Below are 15,426 nucleotides of genomic sequence, written 5' to 3' on the forward strand. Positions count from 1 at the left end.
TGATTGAAGCTGTGAGGCTTGTTTTTGTCTCCGCAGATGGTCAGCAGGATCTGACGTAATGAGATGCCTGGAGGTTTTCACAGTGGTTTCTTTTGCTGCTTTTGTCGAGATGATATCTAAGAAGGATAAATCCCCCCTCTCTTTAAGCCAGCAGAAAGATAATTCAGACTTTGTTTTTCTGTAAAGTGTAATTTGTAATCTTCTTTTTGGACACAAAGATTAAAATGAAAAAATCTATTATATTCCAATCATTAAATGAATCAGTGTTGCTCTTCCTGATACTCACTGTAGGCAGAGTTTTCCAAAGAAATATCCAAGAAAATCATAATATTGAAGAAAGCTTGCTTCAGATATCTCACTTTCACATTCGAATGAAATAATATCCCTCTGCCTCCGCTTTCCTCTCAGCACGCTAATTATTATGTATGGACAGATAGTGCTGTCACCGCAGGTACATTTTTTATGGCAGCATATTGCTGCCTGCCAGAAAAAGAAAATGGATCAATATCATGTTAGAAGGTGAAAGGTGAAAAGCTTGTTGTTAAAAGATATTTGAACATTATTATGACCTACAACCTTGTCACATTGTAACAAGAAACTTCTCTTGTTATAATGATATAATATTAATCTTGTAATTTCCTAGAACATGATGACTTATTGATATAACGTAAGCGTTATAAGGTTTCATTGTTAAGGTTATAACAATGGATTACCTTGTTCTCATGTTTTAACATGAAACTTTTCAGATTATAACAGAATTATAACGGGATTATAACAGGATTATAACTAAGATAAATAGTATATTGTTACAAAAAAGACCCTTTTCTCGTAATACAAACTCAAAGTGCTTTCTAGCACAAGTCAGCATTCACCCATTCGCGCACTGGTGGCAGAGGCTAACGTGCAGGTCGTCACCTGCTCATCAAGAGCAATAACCATTAATACACTGTCCGATAGAGAGCCACCGAGAGCGTGTGGGGTTAAGTATCCTGCCCTAGGACACTTTGACACGTAGAATGGAACCACCGACCCTTCAAATGGTGGACGACCGCTCAACCTTCTGAGCCACATCTACCCTGCATACATTATAACAAGTTATCATGTTATAATGTGAAACGTTTAATGTTATAACAATATAACCATTTTTATAACTATATATGTATATTGTATATATGTGCACCTTTTTTTTCTTTTACTGACATGGCAGTAATATGCTTCCATACATTTACGACTGATTGTAATCAAAGTCTATTTGTAAGCCCATAAAATACATACTGACACTAGTGTTGGTCATTGATGATCATGAAGGAGAATTTCAAGGTTGTTTTTTTTTATGAAATAGATTGAAAAAAAAAAAGGTTTTATTATTCCAGCAACTGGACTAGCCTTTTTTTCCCCCTTTTTGCCACACACATCGCCTCTGGTTGGATTGACATACAGAATATAACCATGCTGAGGTAAAAGGGGAAGTCTCAGCTGCCCCTGTTGTCATACCAGAGTATTTTAAGTAACAAAGCTGGCAGCACAGGAGGATGAGTGTCTCCCTAACAACTGTCTTTGTCTTGCACAGATAGGAGGAAATCACTGTGATGGGTAATGACGTGACGGACTGTGTCCCTTGGCCAAAGATGCCCAGCACACAGGACATTTTTTTCTTCTGTCTTTCACTTTATATAAGGGGCTGGAGAAAGAAAAGAAAGCGAGGAGGTGAAATCTTGTGGCTGGGAGAGGAAAATGTAACAGGGAAGTGGAGTGTTTGATACACTGAAGGGGGGCCGTGTTGGAGATTAAGCGAGACTGGCTTGTCCTGGGCTGACACCGGACTTATCACACCGGGCCAGGTGATGATTTGATGCTTGAAGACGAAGATTAAACCGAAAAATCAGCTGTTCGACCATTGTGGACGGGTGAAGGACTTCATGTTCGATCCGAATTTACTACTGTATGCACCTCTGAGTGGTTGCTCAGTGTCACATTGCAGTCACACCACTCCTCACTGTCGACTGCTGGGAATGGGCAGCAGCGCCGCCATACACACAAGCAGAAGCAGTTAATATGCATGGCATGATAGACTGTGAAATGATAGACTGTGAAACTCATGACACCTACACACTCTTACTTTGTTTCCCTGCTTCATTTCTTAAACTCTGACACGACAGCATTGACTCCGGCTCGAGGTGAAGTGAAAAGCATTGAGATGACGTATCAAAAAGCAAAAGCTTGCGTCATAAATACTTCAGTGGCTGGATGAATAGCTGAAGGTGACAAGCCTAAAGTCTCTCTCTGAATACAAATTGATGTACAGTAGAGCTGGAGGAAGAACCTGAGTGGAGAATTGTGTTTGTTAATGCATGAAGGCTCTCTGCAGACAAATGGCGAGTGATATGGTAATCTCTCTTGGGTTGCGTGCTGCTCTGCTGCAGGCGGAGCTGCGACATGTCATGTAGCTTGTTTTGAATTTTAGGGACAAGTGAGAAACTGAAGGCTTACGACCTTGGCAGTCACCTCTCTCCTGTCTGAGCAAGAAAAGTAAAAAAATTTGCAGTAAAAAAAATAGCCTCTTGAGGGAGTAAGAAAACCGTATCCTCATCCGTCTTCATCAGATATGTGCGTATAACGACAATAACAGTATGTTAGAGCATGCGGGAGTTATTCGTATGCATTAATCACCTTATTTTCTCAGTCACAAAATCTCATCACGAGCAGAGACGACTCGCCCGTTCTTTGTTTTGCACAGATAAATTCCAAAGCGGTGTCAAAATATGATAAATTTTTCATTATGCTCCCCTTTACACTTTGTTCTCCTTTCGCAACAATGATGCAGTGAAATATTAATGGCAGGACACACATTCATAGTCATGGTGTCGCCAACTCTGTTTTTTCTGGAGCCTCTCCTGCTGCTTGTGCTTCTTTCCTGTTGTTTCATAATCAGATCAGCGCTCATATCGCACCCAAAGCTGCCAAGTGGAAAAAGGAGCGAGCTCAGTCAATGAGATTATGAATGTATGACTGCTCCCCTTGTGCGTTGAGGAATGTTGCCGCCTTCGCCACAATACTGTCTAGAAATCGATGATAAACACCCCATCTTAAATTTAACACGAGGGGCTAAACACGACTCTCATCCTCTAGGTGGTGTTTTCCTGTGACGCCAGTGGGAGTCACTTACCTCAGCTCTGACTCTCTGACCGCCAGCTGATCGGGATGCTGATGTGAAACCCGCAATGGAGACCAGGGCTTGATATCTGGTGAGTTTGTCGTGTTTTCCAAGTCACTGCGTATTGACTGTGAGCGGTTGCAGCTCCACCTTTAGCTGTGGCAGCTCCACTGTAACTATGCTGAAAATGTTGTGCTAGCAGTGGTGCATCAGCAGAGTGAAGATGCAGTACTATGTAGATCACCGCTGGGAATTTATTACTGAAAAGACTATGGAAACTACAGGTGCAGAGAGGAACTGGGTCAAATTTGCAGATGCTTCTTTTTTTTCCCTTTTTTTTTTTTTGCAGGGTTTGTTTTACGCAGTGAAAACAAACAGCCATATGGGTGGAGTTTGTAAAATCAGAATCAGCTTTACTGGCCAGGTATGTTTAGGCGGACAAGATATCTGACTCAGGTTTCCAGCGGCTCTCGATGTGCCTACACACAGGCCAGAGAACAGTACATACCCTGTACATCTAAACAAAGACTAAAGCTAAACAGGGATGGAGAGCAAACATTAAACATGGCTATTATGTATGAGAAATAGAGACCGTATACACACAACAAATGGATGACAACATACAGAGTCTGCAGGGTTACAAATAGTGTGTAGGAGTGTGCTGGATATATTTTGTATGGCTAATGTAGTAAGTAAGTTTATGTGCACACATTAGGTGGCTGATGGAGAGTGCAGGCTCCTTACGTTTACAGTTGACGATAACATGCCCATGTCATTGCATGACTTGTATATTACACTGTCATGTACAGCACATCATTTATAACCACAGTAGATGTTTTGTTATGGCAGGGTTATTGTGCTGTGATTGTTTCCTGACAGCTCACATCTGCTTCAACTCTTTATTAGAGTGGTGGCAAAGAAAAGTGCGTAGGTTTGGGTAACAAGGAAGCCAGAGGTTCTTCAGCAAATACGAATTAGTATACATTGAAATCAATTTAAGAAAAGCATAATTTGAAACAGGTTATGATGCTGTTTCCATAATTAAGGTGGTATAATAGCAACACCGACAAAAAATAACTTTATATCCTCAAAACATGCAGAGGAGGTGATAGCACGTTATTCAGCCTTGAGCAGTGCCTGCAGTCTGTTCAGCCCTCACAAACTTCTCCAGTAAGGCAGGGGAACATATATCTCGTCTGAAAGATGGCAAAATTAGGCCTTGAAGCACTTTCTCCACCACTCATTGCTGTTGGTTGAGCTTTCTGCTTAACAATTTATCATCTTTCCTATTCTCTTATCTTGATTATGGCTGCTGCTAACGATTATTTTCATTATTGATTAATCTGCCAATCATTTCCATGAATAATTAATTTATTGTATAGTCCATCAAATGTCAAAACAATTCTCACCGTAATTTCCCAGAGCTCAAGGTGACCACTTCAAATTGCTTCTTTTAGTCCAAAACCCGAAGACTCTTCATTTACTGTCGTGGATGATGAAGAAAAGCTGCAGATCCTTACATTTGAGAAGCTGGAGCGAGGAAATGTTTGACAGCTTTGCTTTAAATATGACTAAAACTATCAATTTATCAAAATAATGGCTTTTAATGTTCTTTTGAATTAATTGTTGGAGCTCTAATCTTGATTCTGATAACTGGACAGTAAAGGTATTTTGTTTAGAATTGTTTTTAAATTATTACACAAATCACAGTTTATAATATTTATAGTATGTGAAGTAAAAATGCTCTTTAAATATGCAGATCCATAATTATTACTATCATTTTTCATAATCTGAACATAGCAGACTAAGCTACACTTTGCACAGGAGGATAACTTTAGAGGAATTTGGGATCCTAGTACCATTTTGCATGTAACAATACAGTACAATAGGTGTTTGCTTTTGGCCCGTTGCCCAACATTAAGTTTCAGTTTAGTTTTTCAAGGGATTTTAGTGAGAAAATATTGACCAACAACCCAACATCCTCACTGGAAATTGCACCCTTGTGTTTGTGGTTGTTTAGGAGCACAAAGCCTCCCACAAAAGTAAAGTTAGAACAGGCTGCGTCCTCAGTGTGAGATTTTATCTGCTCCTGAATCATCCTGGAGGTTGTGGAGGTTGGCTCCATTGCTCTCCTCTGCAGACCTAACAGCCCGTTTGGTGTATCCTTCTGAACGACTAAAAATAGACTAACAGGGAAAGCCCATCTAGCTTCTCTTGACTTGACTAACTTTGCCAAGTATTTTAAATAATTTTACCCATGTGTGGTACAAAAACATTCTATCCGGAGTTGCGGTGTAATTGAGCGCATCTCTAACGAACCTGAAATGGGCTATAAAACACTCTTCAAACCGCTGCAGCAGTACATAAACCCAGTTTCGTGTTTCAATCGTACATTATATAGCATGAAACTATTAATTAAAACCCGGTACACGAGAGGATAGAGTTAATGATCTGTGCTGCGTCTTCAGAGGGCAGTCAGCCGAGAATAATTGTGTGCATCTCAAGTGCAGTAGGTACCTGTATCCCCTTAACATCTGTTTGCTGTGCTCAGAGTAGGTTTGCATCCTCAAAATGTCATTGCACCACATCTAGGCGCTATATCGGATCCAGCCTGCTGCCAGTAAGTACTTTGCTGAAGGCGTAGTTTTCGGAAAAGGTCTGGGTAATTCTCCGGGGGCAGTTCAGTAAGCAGGGGGGTATTGAGGTGAGATTATTTTGCCTACCTCTGACCCTCTGTGGTCAGAACCCCTGTGGTTTCTGCGGTCAGGAGGGCATCGCACAGTGCTGAGAACAAAGAAATGTGATGGCTCCCACTTGTCCTCCTCTGGTTCAAAGGGAATGGCAGGGCAATGCTAATTAGCCAGCTTGTGTTACTGAAATGAACATAACTGCTGTTCCCTTCAGTGTTCGCCCTCCCCCTAGTCGTACGCCTAACAAGCAGCGTCTACAACAGTCATGCACCTTGCATAACTCTGCATATTTTGTGTACCCTGAGACATCCTGTACTGTTACTGCCCTAAAGAACAAAATAATTCCCACAGCGGGATTAATCCTTTTTTTTTTTTTTTTTTTTTTTTGAGAGAGAGAATTGAATTCACACTTTCCTGTCAAGCAAAAGCAATTTATGTCCATATGTATTCTTTGGATGTCTTCGCCCAGCTGTTCTTTCGAGTGTAGTTTAATCCTGGTTGTCAAGTTTGAGGCCGATAAGAGGCGTAACAACGGGATTCCCCACCAGTTCATCTCTGCCCGCGCTAAATTATGGTTCTACAACTGAGAAGACTTTTCTCTGTAAGTAGGTAGTGAATACATGTTTTTAATCAGGGATCGAGGGGAGAGTGAGGAGGAGGTCAGGTTATTACCCTCGCATATTTCTAAATTCCATTTACGCCTCCCTTCTGCTGTCTTGTGTTCTGTGGTCTGCTCCTCTTGTCAAAGTAATCTGAGTCTTGCAGTCAGTGTTTCCTGGAATACCAAGTACTGAAGGCAGTGACAGGCAGCGTCGAGTTAGCAGCTCGGGGTGTTCGTGAGGTCTACAGCACATGTCGCCATGTTATGATAGCATCTGTGCACCTGATTCTTGCCTGCCGCCGCTCTAATCATCCGCTGAAATTAAGCTACACACTCCATGTCACCCATGTCTCGGAATAACGAGGGCTTTGTGGATTTGAAAACGGTATAGCTGAAGCAGTTTCAAACAAAAGTGGAGGGAAATATGGGGAAATCAAACACACCTGCGTGCGCGCGAGCACAAGCCAGATACAATAGACGTGTAGCTCCAGGGGAGTTGTGCTCAGCGTCTTGGTGCTCTCTTTCTCTCTCTCAGTCAAATATCTTTTTGTTAGTGCAGATGCACTCAGGGTTGGCAAACACGTTGAAGACTGAGTCACTTAAACAGCATCATCTTGACACAGAGCTGACTCACAGTCTATTGATTTCTTCATACATCATATTCTTTTGTACCGTTTGTTGTTATGTAGGTACACAGGAGGGAGGGCGGCGTTTGTACTCCTGCAAGGCACCTATGTTTGTCTCGGAGCAACATCACACAATTAAAAATTCAGAGGCATGTTTAATGACACATGGAGGTGCAGCCCTTCTCGTGTAAGCATCCTTATTAGTTACAAGGAAGACGACAGAGTTTAAAGATCCATTTACAGTAAACAGCTAAGAATAGCACAATCAGTGTTTGTGAGCATAAACAAGCCTGTCTCCCCGAGCAGCAAAGCAGAGAACCTCTCATCCGTGTTGTCATGCAAGTGTAAAGCCCAGAGCGCTTTCATTCAAAATAAAAGGTGCATTACATTTCGATGCAACTTTGCTTGAATCCAAAGAGGCAAAGTTCTTACCCTAAAAAGGTATCCGTAACCACAGAAAATGTTCTGCTCAGAGTTTATAAATTTATCATTTCATTCACCCTTGCAGGAATCAGCAGAGCATCCCAAATTACAGAGCAGGACAGACACTGACAGACTGTCTCGTTCTTGAGACAGATGTGAGTGAACTCATTTAAACCATTTTTTACACCAAAATGTTCATGTATATGCAGGTTTTTTAAAACGCAGCTAAAAATAGCTCCTTTCCCATTGCCAGGAGACCAGTTTGCCTTTCTGTTTTTTTTTTCTTTTCTTGTGTGTCTTGTGTGTTGGAGAAACAGGGACCAGTAGAAAGCAGCAGATCATAAACCTCATCAGACTACATCCAGAAGACGTTAAACTTGTTTTATTAAAGGGGCTCTGTGGAATTTTTGCTGGAAGCAGGTCGTTAGTTTATGTTAGCAGACTCCATCTCTTAACTAACTTTAGCTACTGCTGATCTCTGTTAACGGAGCGGAGAGAGGCCCTGAGACGAAGCATAAAGTCAGATCCTTTCAATCAATCAATCAATTCACAGTAAAGACAAAAGCCAGATGTTAAGTGTTAGTCTGATTTTTGTCCAGTTTAAAAGATGTATTTGAGACGGCGAGCAGAGTTTCAGTGATACAGAGAGAAGCACGCTCAGGCATTAAAAAAAAATCCTATTTGAATACTGAAAATGAATTAATCTTTCCCCTGTAGTAATCCAAACCCACAATATATCGCAACTAGGCAGAAGTTAATTATGCTGCGTATTGCATGAATATAGTATGTTCGGACGCACAAGAACAAATTTGGAAGTATACTCACTGGGATTGTCTTCCGCATTAATTCATAATATATGGTGCTCAAAGCTTTTTCTCTTCAGGAGCGAAAATAAATGTTCTATTTCGGATTTAATCTTTTATGCAAATAGAAAAGACTGTTTGTTTAAAATGCTATTTTTGAATATCTACCATAGCTCAAAGGAAAGGCTTCTACCACCTGCTGTGCAGAGATGCGTACAGAAATGCACCTACTGTGTTTCCCCTTTCTCCTCTTTCATCATGAATGTGAATGTCTGAGCATCCCTCCTCAAGTCTCCACCTTCTGTGGCTCGTGATTTAACATGGCCAGCATCGGTGTCCATCTGTGCATTGGTCTAAACAAGGCCACGACAGGAGCCCCCTTTCCTTTCATATCATTTACCAAATACAGCGTGAGGGAGTAGGCCGCATGATAGTGGCAGACGAGTAGCTGGTTATGAGCCACAGCTCCTCCATTGTCTAGCATGCCGGAGAAAGAGTGGGAGCCCCTAAAGAGGCCTGGCAGAGTCTCTGCTTCCATCTGCCTGCATGCCTCGCCATGGAGCCCAGCTCACACCACTTGAGATTATACTCACGTCCAAGCTGTTACTGTAATTTGCATTGGCTCATAGGCAGAGGAGAGTGAGGAGGAGGAGGAGCTGCACATGAGGCAGGGATGTTATAAGTGGTCCTGGCAGCACAATGAGCTTGCCTGGGTGCAGTATTATGGACAAGTGGCATGGACAGAGCTATATTAAAGTGCAATAATGGCACCGAGCAAGTTGCCCTGCTGTCCAAGATTGTGATCTGTGTTAGCGCGGAGAGTAAATTATAGAAATGCAGTGTTAGAAACTATCCCAGTCACATTGGGTATGGGTGTTGAATCTTTATAGCTGCATAACTCTCAGTTTGTTCCCAGCGGCGGTCTCCGGCAGCATATGAAGGCTATCAGTCAGAACACATGAAACGAATGAGATATCTGTAATTCTGAGAGACTGTGCGGTTTGTTGTATTCCACTAATTAGCAAGGGATATTTTCATTTCTTTGCAATTCATTTAGATGAAAGGTCACGCACCTGGAGAAAACCCACGCAGACACTCAGAAAATAAGCAGAGTCTACACAAGAAAAGGGGCCAGGGCCGTGGATCAAACTGCGAGATGTAAACACACAAGCTGCTGCGCTGCCCTCTCCTTTTCAGATCGCACATCAAACCGGGGATGTGATCCTTCAGTATTCATTCAAATCCAAGGCAGCTGCTTTTATTTACAAACCATTTTTCTGAACCAAGCACGAGCAGGCGCCTGTGCTGAAAATGGCAGAAACACTCATTTGGGAGATGCCTATGAATATGTAGACACGGCTTGATGTGTGGTTTTTGAATTAAATCCACATTTTCCCCCAATAAAAGGGAACAACACCAAAAAACGTACTCTATCAGCTCAATCCCACCGAATGTTCGCTGATGTCCTCATTTTTCAAGCTTAATTTGTTCCTCACTTGATGGCTTTTGGACTGCAATTTGTTTCAGTGGCTAATTTATCAAATTTACTAATTAACTAGAGACGGACAATACAGAGCAATTGCTGATAATGCCACCTCCATCAAATAGGTTGTGAACTAATTATATATGGTACAGCCACAAGCACAGTGACACATAATGAATTTTTCTAGCTGGTGCTGAAGTCACTATATGTACAATATGTAACGTTCCCTGTCCGTCACCATCGACCAACACAATTATTTCACTCAATAGGTCTTAACTCTTTTTAACACGTTTTAATCAGTTTTATTTACTTTGGCAAGTTTGCAAGACATCAACAATTTTACACAGCAGTAAATCCATTTTCTGTAACTTTCCATGAAAGAGTAAAATAGTTCGCAAGGATTCAGATATATTAACTTTGTGCATAGCGATAAAGAAAAAAATAAATGTAGATAAAAATAATTATGTGACTGATGAAAGAAAGAGCTAAATATGCCTTTCAGTCTCAAATAACAGGCCTGACAGGTTTGTAACTGGCGACTCACAAAGTGTGGCGGGAGCTCGACAGCAGTCGTCCTAAACATTTCATTCGCATAATTGCTAATTATACTGATATGTCATGGATTTAATGCCTTGACCTGATTTCCCGAAATAACAGTAATTGGAGGCGGAAATGGTAAGTAAGGATCTCATTCAGTCAGAAAATCAAGCATGTCACATTTTTTTTGAAACGTGACTCCTGTTTGAACCTGGCAGGTCTGGCTTGTGGATTAAAAACCCAGACTTGGGTCATAATTAGATTCTTCTATTTTTACATATTTGACACAAAATATAAACAACTAATGTTGTTACTGTTATTATGCATGTGATATTGACCCATTTGTTTGATTTAGCTCATTATCAGCATTTCAGGAAACTTTACAGAAAAGTTAGGCACATCCCAGGTCTGTTAGATAGCATCCCAGTGTCTTTCTCTTGCGTCTTGGTCCCATCCACTGAAGATGCTTGGAGAGACACAAGGAAACCACAAGAAGAGAGATGAAAGGAAGGAATGCGTTCTGAAGAGACATCTTTTCCTCTGAAGCGTCATGTTATGCTTTCTCCTCCGTTTCGTTCAAATGTGCTCGATGTAGAGGCGTGGATCCCTCCTCACTAGTCACTTCTTCGAGCAGTAATAAGAGCTCTGGGGTGGCCTGCAAGACGGCGGACCAGTTTAAGCGAGGGCCGAGGGCCGAGGAAATATCAAATGAGGATATTAGGATGTAACAATACTCTTGGCAGTTGTTTAATGCTATACCACTGATCAACAGTTGGTAGTGTACAAAGGAATGTGGCAATGCGCCAACAAAGGCAAGGAGACTGCATGAATGTAAACAATGTAGGTTTCTGGTTCTCGTCCAAAGATCATCACTGCAAATGTTTTTATTAGGAAGGATGAAAACATTTGACATGTTTATTAGACCTCCAGGATACACCCAATGCGTTCGGGGAGAACCACTGAGATTACAAAAAACACAGCAGCTGAACCATAAGTTAAATGTAGTTCAAGGATTATTCTGATGTGCTTCCCATAAATGTGGCTGCCACCTCTGTCGGACTCAAAATAATATATATCGGCCTAAGCTCAGCAAGCTTCCTACAGCTTTCCACAACCATAGACATGGAATTTACATGGATTGTTTTAAACTCTCGTCTCTGAGTCTGAACAAGATAAAAAACACAGAAAGTAGACACCTGGAACAGCCATTGTGAATAACTCTATAGGGATCTACATAAAACCACAATATCCACATTTATGGGAAATATGCCAGGTTGTAATACAACCCTGGTTCCAAAAGAGTTGGGACGCTGTATAAAAATGTAAATTTATAAAATGAAAATGTGTCTGCACAGAGCACAAAGAATATCTATTCACCCCACTACCCTGTGGCAGGAGATAAAGCAGTATCCGTTGCCGTACCACAAGGCTACGAAGCAGCTTCTTTCCTCAGACTGTTAGACTCTTCAACTCGTCCTCAGCACTTCCCCATCATTTAGAAAGTGTGTTTACTGACAACTGTTTTACAAAGTGTTCATGAGCACATGCAGTAATATCCTTTTACAATCATGTGTTTCACAAAGTGGTGAAGGATGCCCCTTTCATACCCAGTCATGATACCATCACCTGTTACCAATGAACCTGTTTACATGAGGGATGATCCAAACAGGTGCCTTCTTTTGTTGCCCCTGTCCCAACTGAAGCATGTTGCAGGCATAAAATTCAGATTAGGTTTACAAAAATAAACGTAAAATATAATGTCTTTGTACCGTTTTTAATGGAGTACAAGTCAAAAAGGATTAGCGCATTATCACTTTCTGTCTTATTTATGTTTCACAGTGTCCCAGCTTTCTTGGAATCAAGGTTATAAACCAGAAACATCCTTGAAGGATTACATTCAAAGGATACATAAGAAAAAAAAAAAAAAACAACATGGCACAACCTCTTCATTTTTCACCCCCGCAAAAATAAAACAATATCAGGATGATACAAAACATGCAAATGCACAAATGCATATAAGCAAATGCTAATCTACTGCAGTACAACAAAAGCAACTGGTGCACCGAATTCAGCTGTTTTGTTTGCTTTTTTTTTCTTTTCTCGGAAAGAGTCACAGTAAACAACTAAATTGACTGGTGCATAATGACTGCTTCATGATAATAAAATGATGTAGCAGGAAGCAGCTCGTGTTCACTTTTAATTCACTTCATTCTCTTGGTACAAAGCCAACTGTAGATAAATCCACACCTTGTGTGTATTTACTGCCCCACTGCCACTGTGTACGTATTGACATTGCAAGGTGCTTTATTTGACACAGAGACGGGATTAGTGAAGCTCAGGCGCCCCGCAGTATATATGAATATAATACCTACAATATATGTTTGACAAAAGTTCTGCCTAAACCTGCTTTGCAAAGGCTTTCCTATGAAGTGTGTCAAATTGAAGCTGTGCAGTCTATTATTTATGTGCAGTGAGTGAATCACATGCAGTCGTAGCTGTCTCGTTCTGAGGGTTGTTACACACACACACTCATAAGCATTACAGCCTTGAGTGAATTTGGGCCACTGTCTTCTATATCAATTAGAGCTGGGTGAGTTTCCCATTATTGCATCCAGTTTTCACAGTAGATATTCACATGGATCCCACTGGTGATAAATCTCCATTGTGTCTGTTAATTAGATCATACTGTTGTCATAAAGCAGAAGGTGTACATTGGATATTTACTCTGTATTCGACTTAAGACACAAAATGATGAATGGGATCATGCACTTGTTTAACAAGAGTAGGAATCTACAGCCGAAGCAACAGCTCCGTGAGGCTGCACTTTGGCTAAGTGATGCTATCAGCTTAATGCTAACATGCTGATATGTAGCTGAAATAATGCAGGGTTGTCCCTGACATGAGAAGGCTTTGGCGCAGCACCCTATGATTGTATAATCATGATCTCCTCTAGGTTTTTTTTTCAACTTTTGTACAAAGAGAGGGTCATAAAAATGTGCGGCAAAGACATGCACCTGAGTCTTCCACAAACCTGTAAACGCTAATGTTGATAATGTTGGTAATTAAACGTAAAAGTACAGTTGAGGCTGCTGTGAATGTCATTAGTTATGCTGGAATTTGGCACTGGACTAAGTCCAATTTTGATTCTATGAAAAGTCAAAGGATCACGATGATTAATACAATTTATCCTGAGGGGGAAATGAATGTCTGTAACGAATTTCATGCCGATCCTTCCAAAAAGTTTTTGCTCAAAACCACAAACATCAACTTCATGGTGTTTGACTTTTGCTCTAAAGTAAAGTCATGGAGTCATTAAGGCATATCCTGTGGACACAGAACCAAATTTCACAGCAGTCCATCCAATGATTCACTAAAACACAAAAATGTTTACCTCATGTTGGCACGAGAGGAAAAGTCAGAGGATCACCAAAATCATCACGATTAATCCTCTGGGATCCACAGAATTCAAGCACAATCCATCCAGTAGTTGTTGGGATGTTTCAGTTTGGATCTAAGAGGTTTTCCGACAGACCGCGTCGCCATTTAAGACAGACGCTCCGTAAATTTCATCTCTAATGACAAAAACACAACAGGTCTGTGATAGTTTTTGTGTGCATGAATGTGTTTTTGTTTTTCCAATCTTATTGTAATTGATTTGAAAGAATTCATTATCTGTAATTCTATTGTGCTATTAACAGATGGTCTACATTGTTTCTGACATGGCTCCTTTGTTATAGAACAAGCTGGTTAGTAATCCAGCTTCAATACACGACAACGGCTAATGTTAATGATAGATCAGTCGCTGTCTTGTTGTGAAAATGAATCGAGCGTATTTCAGCCCAGAAAGGTTTTAAGTTCAGCCATCTGATACATTTTCTCTCCGCAGTGTAGATCGGCTTTTTGCTAGAGTCTGCTGTGGCAGTGAAGCACATAACAGGCATACATAATACCTTGCGATGGTACATACAGAGCAGGATCAATGCAGTATAGGAGCCTTGGGAGAAGATTTGAAACCAAGTGTGGATTCTTCAGTATTACTCTTGCACAAAGTGGCACCATAAGGTATCAATTCAGAGGGTCTATTCAGCTCGTCTGCTCAGAGCTAGGAGGGCATGGAGCCACTCTGCTAAGGGACAAGAAGACACGATTAAAATAAACAGCCAGTCAGTGGGTAAAATGACGTGAGAGTAGAGGACAAACAATGAGGGAAATAAAACTGTCACCACATGGGAACACATGCAGACGCAACATATAGAAGAGACAATCACGCTGCTGCAGCATTTGTAAATTGCCGAATTCTTGTTGCTGGATTTCCAAATAACTAAGGCTAGAAATAGAAATCCCATAAGCTGGGTGTCGTTCAGAATCACTCTCTGTCCATGTATTGTTTGCTAGCAGCCTCTGCTTTTATCTCGGCTTGTTTGTCAGTTCTTTTCTTTTTTTCTTTTAGACAAATATGTCAACTGTACTTCAGCATTCTCTTGGAAGGTGTCAGAGAAACTGCTACATGGAGAAAAGAGTAACAACCACGCTGGGTATTGTCGAGATATTTGTCGATGTCAGGACATTCTACCACCTAAAATTGCTCCGAAAAAATGAACATGTTTAAGCTGAACCCTTAGAAATCACTGAGGAGTGCTGTTGTTATGTTTTAAAGGTGGTGGGGAATAAATGTACTGCTCGGCTGCACTATGTAACTTCAGTGAGCGGGTCGGATCACAGCGTTACATACATGTTTACTTCAAGAGACAAGTTCTCAACACATAACATTGTTATGACGTATTGAGTTTTATTTGTAGTTAGCACCTACATTACATCTGACAAACTGTTACAGACCTGGGATTTGTATTTACGACAGTGGTGTTGCACTCAGAAACTGTCAATGCAAAAAAAAAAAAAAGCCAATTTCTACATAATGTTGCTTTAAGAAGCTGTAATCACAGAATGGTGACTAACTAATTTATCTTTGCAGCTCTACTCATTACTTTGCAGAAGATGTTAGAAAACATAAAATAAGCAGATACAACACAGTGTTTAAACAGTAAATTAAAGCAGTTTACATTATACATTATCTGTTATAATAATCCAGAAGTATAATATATAATAAGT

The 15,426-nt window shown here is 40.7% G+C and overlaps 1 protein-coding gene across 1 annotated transcript in view; it reads left to right on the forward strand.

Annotated features, from left to right (window-relative positions):
* Window positions 1-15,426, forward strand: part of lrfn1 (leucine rich repeat and fibronectin type III domain containing 1) — a 97,840-nt gene that overhangs the window by 63,266 nt on the left and 19,148 nt on the right. The window contains exon 3 of the mRNA XM_073486621.1: window positions 3,130-3,245. The gene's annotated coding sequence lies outside the window, so the exon portion shown is untranslated. The remainder of the gene's footprint in view (window positions 1-3,129; window positions 3,246-15,426) is intronic.

The sequence above is a fragment of the Pagrus major genome, chromosome 2 (assembly GCF_040436345.1).
Source record: "Pagrus major chromosome 2, Pma_NU_1.0".
NCBI lineage: Eukaryota > Metazoa > Chordata > Actinopteri > Spariformes > Sparidae > Pagrus > Pagrus major.